We start from the raw sequence: 7,500 nt of genomic DNA, 5'->3' as shown, positions 1-7,500 counted from the left end.
TTTTGAAACAATCCAATTATTACTTTTGTAGTTATTCATTATTATGTAAGATGTTCTTAAAACAAATAAAACACTGGGGAAAAAAACGCCGACAATTGCTCACTTTTTCAAGAATTTTTTATATTTAAATAAAGAATCGATGAAATAAGAATTAATAATGTTAAATTTTTGTCTTAATAGAGAAAATACGATTTCAAAATGCCAAAAGTTAAAGAAGGTTGAAATTTGAAAGTACAGTTTTGAAACTACGTGAAGCCGGGTGGGCAGGGAAAGAATTATCAAGAAAGAGGATTAGAGAGGAAGAGAGAGAATGAGAGAGTAAAATACACACACATACACACACACGCACACACAGACACAAAAACAGACACACGTGTGTGTGAGAGAAAGAAAGAGAGAGAGAGAGAGAGAGAGAGAGAGAGAGAGAGAAAGAAAGATAGAGAGAGAGAGAGAGAAAGAGAGAGAGAGATATAGAGAAAAAGAGGAGGGGCTTATTGTGTAGTGACTTACATGAAAACAAGTTTTCCTTAGCGTTCCACCACATTGTTCATTGTCTAAAAAGAACCCCCCCCCCTTTCTTTCAGTATACAAAGAAAGCACGACAAAACGAACATCCATCTCTCTCTCTCTCTCTCTCTCTCTCTCTCTCTCCCTCTCCCTCTGTTTGTCTCTCTCTCCCCTCCATCTACCTACCTATCTATCTATCTATCTATCTATCTATCTATCTATCCACCTATCTATATATCTATCCACCTATCTATCTATATATCTATCCACCTATCTATCCACCTATCTATCTATCCACCTATCTATCTATCTGTCTGTCTGTCTGTCTGTCTGTCTATCTACATATCTATTTATCCATTAATAGGTTTGTCTGTCGGTCTGTCTGTCTATTTCATTTTTTAGTTACAGTTCATTAATTGTTGAAGGCTCTATCTATTATTCTGCTTTTGTACTTAAAATTAAATTTTTATCCTACAACAATCTCTGTAAGTGTAAGATTAGGCAACTGTTGTCCTATTAAGTCTTAGCATATCCTATAATTTCATGAATAATTAAAGAGGGACAAAGGAGGACCCCCACCTCAATCATTACCCAATGCAGCTAGACAACGATAAAAAAGCACGTAGTGTGTATCAAAATGCACAAACACACGCGTATGTAACACACGCATGCTGACGTCATGAAGCATCGCCTGAGCATTATGGCCTACAGCCACAGAGCATGTGATGAGCGTTGACCAATCAGAATCATTCATTGTAAGGTTGTCAGGGAAAAACCTAGACTTGTTTACAGTTTTTAAAGTTCATTATTGGTTGAAGCATGAAATTGTGGAAGCAGTCATGCTTTCTCTGAGATAGAGAAAGACACGCCCTTTGCTGTGATATCTTACATCTTATTGGTGGAGAAAAAGACTCGGTATTACTAAGCTTTGGAAAGGGTGGCTCTCTTTGAATGTGTCACTGATAGTTGCATTTTTAAACTTCAAATTTATATAACTTGTCAATGTTTATGTTGAATTATTATGTTTTCATGTAGAAAAATGATTGTAGTTTCTGAAACAACCAAAAACTGAAATTTGATCATTTTGACCATTTCCACTTTAAAACAGGTTTTCTTCGTTTTCCAAATCCCGACTTAATACCGGTTCGAGGCGGAGGGTCACATATATGGCAATATTATATATTTATATCATTATTATTATTGTTATTATTATTATTATTATTACTATTATTATCATTAACATTATCATTATTATTATCATTATCATTATTATTATTATTATTGTTATTATTATCATTATTATCATTATTATCATTATTATCATTATTATTATTATTATTATTAGAACCTGGGGCTATGGGAGGTGGATACCATTGGGATATGAACCGGGTAATGAGAAAGCACTGAGGAGTGAACACAGGACTATTGGAGGTAGACACCAGTGGGGATTAAACCCGGGACTATGGGAGGTGGACCCCAGTGGGGAGTGACCCGGGTTACGGAAGGTGGACATCAATAGGAATAGAACCTGGCGACATGAGTCGGATACCAATAGGTAGTAAAAGAGGAACCACAGGATTATATATTATTATTATTATTATTATTATTATTATTATTATTATTATTATTATTATTATTATTATTATTATTATTATTATTATTATTTTTATTATTATTATTATTATTGTTATTATTTCTATTTTTATTTTATTATTATTTTTTCCCCTTATTTTATCATTTTCACATACATACCAAACATATGGCAATATCATATATTTATATCATTATTATTTTTATTTTTTTCATTTTTTTTTTCATTATTCCTTATTCAATTATTTTCACATACATACCAAATATATGGCAATTTTATATATTTATATAACATAACATATGGTATAGGGCGAAATAGGATAAAATCTCTTGAATACCCTTAACATAACATAACATATGGTATAGGGCAAAATAGGATAAACTCCTTTGAATGCCCTTAATATTAATAGTAATGCTATAAATCTATTGATTAAAGATTACAATAATGATACACATGGTAACGATAGTATTTCAATGCATAATATATACATACATAAAAGATTGAAAGCCATGTCAACAGCAGTGGAAACAAGTATTATTCATCATATATAAATCTCCCATCATATAATTCCCTGTCTACTAACACCTTGAAATAATCCATAAATTTTGCATGCTTTGTTTAAAATTGTTCCACTTCTGGACAATACGAATACCGATCTAGTTTTTTTTTATGTTTGTTTTGCATCTAGTGACAAAAATCTTAAACTTGTCCCCCTTTAGTATAAGTAATATTAGAATATGAAAAAAAATCAGAAAAGTCTATCCCATCAATAAACCTGGATTTGACATAGAAGTATCGGTAAAATAATTATGACATGGATTACTTTTTCCTATTTGTAATACTTTACATTTCGAAACATTAAAATCCAAATGCGATGTAAGGAGTGAGTCATGATCGCTTTTCCTCACAGGAGGCAAATGGCCAATATTATTAATCCAATAATCATCGTTACATATTAGTGTAAGCATCCCTAATTGCCTCGACAAAAAGAGAGTCGGGGAAAAGTTAGACATGGTTCTGTCCATTTAACGTTAGGAAAACTGTAATCTCCGACAATGATCACGCAATCAAATTTCATACTACTTATTGACTGTAAGGTTTCTTTTATATCCCCAATGAAAGTTAATTTGTCTGAATTATGAGACCTATATATTTCCTATAAGTATGTGTAATTATTATATTCAAAATCATACCATACACTTTCACTAATTATAGGATGATCAAAAGAGAATAAATTGGCATCAATACAATCCAAAACATAGCAACACCTCGACATTGGTAATCATTCAAAAATAAGTTATATCCATCAAAAAATTCAATCTAGAAATCAAGCTCAAGTTCAATTTTAGGCATAATTTCAGTGAGACATATAATTATGGGATTATGTTTCTGTATAATCATAATAATTCTGATCGTTTGTTAAGTAAGCTATCGACATTAGAATATAATACAACAAAATCATTTGATACAGGAATATAAAAAGACAAATTTGTTGGGGTCTCACTATCAGGTGTTCCAGACAGGTCTGTGTCAAGTCATTGGTCTGAGTTCTGCCGTGTCGATGTCAGCCGTCTTGAATGGAATTCTCTCCCCCCAGGACTCTGAGTTGTACGTTGGGTTTGGTGGTGGTCTATCTGGCGTTGTGAGTGTACAGGGGTCGTCGACGTGATGTATATTTGGTCTTTAGTCTGTTTAATTGAACGAAATTTAGGACTAGGTATTAAATTGATTGAAAGATTACAATAATGATACACGTGGTAAAGATAGTATAACAACTTAAATGTACTCATCTATGTGTGATGTATAAACATATCTTTAACCTTGACATGCAAAGCACACACACACACACACACACACACACACATACACACACATACACTCATATATCCATATATATAGAAGATAACCATAATAAGGTAACAATGCATGATAATTACATACAAGATTGAAAGGCATGTCAACAGAAGTGCAAACAAGCATCATTCGTCATAATTAAATCTCTCATCATATAAGTCCCTGTCTACTAACACCTTGAAATAATCCATAGATTTTGCATTCTTTGTTTAAAATTTCAAATTGTTCCATTTCTGGACAATCTGAATACCGAACCAGTTTTGTCTTATGTTTGTTTTGCATCTAGTGACAAAAATATTAAACTTGTCCCCTCTAGTAAAAGTAATATTAGAATATGAAAAAAATTCAGAAAAGTCTATCCCATCAATAAACCTGGATTAAAACCCACGAATTCTTCTATATTTCAAACTTGGTAAGTCAATAAATTCTAACCTTTCCTTATAAGATAAATACTGTATGACATAAATCTTTTTGGTAGCTCTCCTCTGTACAAAGTTTATTATTACTATTATTATTATTATTATTATTATTATTAGAACCCAGGGCTATGGGAGGTGGATACCAGTGGGGAGTGAACCTGGGCCCATGAGAAATCACTGAGGAGTGAACACAGGGCTATTGGAGGTAGACCAGTGGGGAGTTAACCCAGGCTACGGAAGGTGGACATCAATGGGAATTGAGCCTGGCGACATGAGAGGTGGATACCAATAGGGAGTAAAAGAGGAACCACAAGATATGATCACCAGTGGGGAGTGAATATGGGACTATTGGAGTTGGACATCAGTGGGGATTGAACCCAGGTCCATGGATGGTGACACCAGTGAGGAGTGAACCCGGGGACTGTAGGTGGACACCAATGGGAATTGATCCCGGGGATATAGGAGGTGGACACCAGTGAGGTTTGAACCCGGGCATATGAGAAATCACTGGGGAGTGAATCTGGGACAATAGGATTTGGACATCAGTGGGGAGTGAACACGGTACAAATGGTTATGGACACTGGAAGGAGTGAACCCATGACTATGTGAGGAGAACACCAGTGGGGAGTGAACCTGGGCTATGGAAGGTGGACATCAATGGCAATTGAACCTGGGACTATAGGATTATCATTATGATTATTATTTTTTTTTCCTTCGTTATTCTATTAATTTCACATACATACCACATATTATATGGCAATATTATATATTTATACCATCATCACATATTATTATTATTATTATTATTATTATTATTATTATTATTATTATCATTATTATTATCATTATTATTATCATTATCATTATCATTATCATCATTATTATCATTATCATATTATCATTATTATCATTATCATTATCATTATCATTATCATTATCATTATCATCATTATCATTATCATTATTATTATCATTATCATTATTAGAACCCGCAGTGGGGAGTGAACCTGGGCTACGGAAGGTGGACATCAATGGCAATTGAACCTGGGACTATAGGAGGTGGATACCAGTGGGGATTGAACCCAAGCCTATTGGACACCACTGGGGAGTGAGACACTTTTGGAGGTGGACGTCAATGGGAATTGAACCAGAGACTATGGGAGATGGACACCACTGGGGAGTGAACTCGGGTCTATAGAAGGTGGACATCAACGGGAATTGAACCCAGCGATATGAGAGGTGGACACTAATAGGGAGTAAAAGAGGAACCACGGGATATGAACACCAGTGGGAAGCGAACATGGAACTAGTGGGGAGTGAACATGATACAAAGGGATATTGACACTGGTGAGGAGTGAACCCGTGACTATAGGAGGTTAACACCAGGGAGGAGTGATTATTATTATTATTATTATTATTATTATTATTATTATTATTATTATTATTATTATTTATTATTATTATTATATTATTATTATTATTATTATTATTATTATTATTATTATTATTATTATTTTTACATATATAATTTTTTCCCCCTTATTCTATTATTTTCTCATACATACCAAATATATGGCAATCTTTGTCTATTTTTAAACGTTCGCTTAATACATATCTGTTTCGATTTTAGTTGATGGTATGAGAAGCAAGATAGGTTTGGTTTGTGTTGTGTGTTGTGTTGTGTATGTGTGTGTGTGTTTGTGTGTGCTTGTGTGTGTAAATGATTTAGTTTCAGCAAAAGTAATTTGTAATATAAGCGCTTAGAGTCTGGTGTCTCGGAGTTATTATTATTATTATTATTATTATTATTATTATTATTATTATCATCATTATTATTATTATTATTATTATCATTATCATTATCATTATCATTATTATCATCATCATCATTATCATTATTATTGCTCTTATTATTATTATTTTTATTTTATCATTATTTTTCTCCCTTATTCTATTATTTTCACATACATACCAAATATATGGCAATATCATATATTATTATTATTATTATTATTATTATTATTATTATCATTATCATTATCATTATCATTATCATCATTATTATATTATTACTATTATTATTGTTATTACTATTATTATTATTATTATTATTATTATTATTATTATTATCATCATTATTATTATTATTAGAATCTGGGGCGATGGAAGGTGGATACCAGTGGGGAGTGAACCTGGGCCCAAGAGAAATCACTGAGGAGTGAACACAGGACTATTGGAGGTAGACCAGTGGGGAGTTAACCCAGGCTACGGAAGGTGGACATCAATGGGAATTGAACCTGGCGACATGAGAGGTGGATACCAATAGGGAGTAAAAGAGAGACCACGGGATATGATCACCAGTGGGGAGTGAACATGGGACTATTGGAGTTGGACACCAGTAGGGATTGAACCGGAGCAGTGAGAGGTGGACACCACTGGGGATTGAACCCAGGATGGTGAATACCAGCGAGGAGTGAGCCCGGGGCTACAGGTGGACACCAATGGGAATTGAACCCGGGGATATAGGAGGTGGCTACCAGTGAGGATTGAACCCGAGCCTATGAGAAACCACTGGGGAGTGAATCTGGGACAATAGGATTTAGACACCAATGGGGAGTGAACACAGTACAAATGGTTATGGACATTGGTGAGGAGTGAACCCGTGACTATGGGAGGTGAACACCAATGGGGAGTGAACCTGGGCTACAGTAGGTAGACATCAATGGCATTTGAACCTGGGACTATAGGAGATGGATACCAGTGGGGTAGTAATAGTAGTAATAGTAATAGTAATAGTACTACTAGTACTAGTAGTAGTACTACTAGTAGTAGTACTACTAGTAGTAGTACTACTAGTAGTAGTAGTAGTACTAGTAGTAGTCGTAGTACTAGTACTCGTAGTACTAGTACTCGTAGTACTAGTAGTCGTAGTACTAGTAGTCGTAGTACTAGTAGTCGTAGTACTAGTAGTCGTAGTAGTCGTCGTAGTCGTCGTAGTAGTAGTCGTAGTCGTCGTAGTAGTAGTCGTAGTCGTCGTAGTAGTAGTCGTAGTAGTAGTCGTAGTCGTAGTCGTAGTCGTAGTCGTCGTCGTCGTAGTAGTAGTAGTAGTAGTAGTAGTAGTAGTAGTAG

The 7,500-nt window shown here is 34.3% G+C and overlaps 1 long non-coding RNA gene across 1 annotated transcript in view; it reads right to left on the bottom strand.

Annotated features, from left to right (window-relative positions):
- Positions 1 to 3,603: 3,603 nt before the first annotated feature.
- LOC144964424 (uncharacterized) overlaps positions 3,604 to 7,500 on the bottom strand; it is a 13,056-nt gene continuing 9,159 nt past the window's right edge. The window contains exon 5 of the long non-coding RNA XR_013643835.1: positions 3,604 to 3,786. This is a non-coding gene — a long non-coding RNA (uncharacterized LOC144964424). The remainder of the gene's footprint in view (positions 3,787 to 7,500) is intronic.

This window comes from Berghia stephanieae, chromosome 1 (genome assembly GCF_034508935.2).
Source record: "Berghia stephanieae isolate SIO BIC M18660-M18661 chromosome 1, UCSD_Bste_1.3, whole genome shotgun sequence".
In the NCBI taxonomy this organism is placed as follows: domain Eukaryota; kingdom Metazoa; phylum Mollusca; class Gastropoda; order Nudibranchia; family Aeolidiidae; genus Berghia; species Berghia stephanieae.
This window is presented reverse-complemented; position numbering and strand designations above follow the sequence as displayed.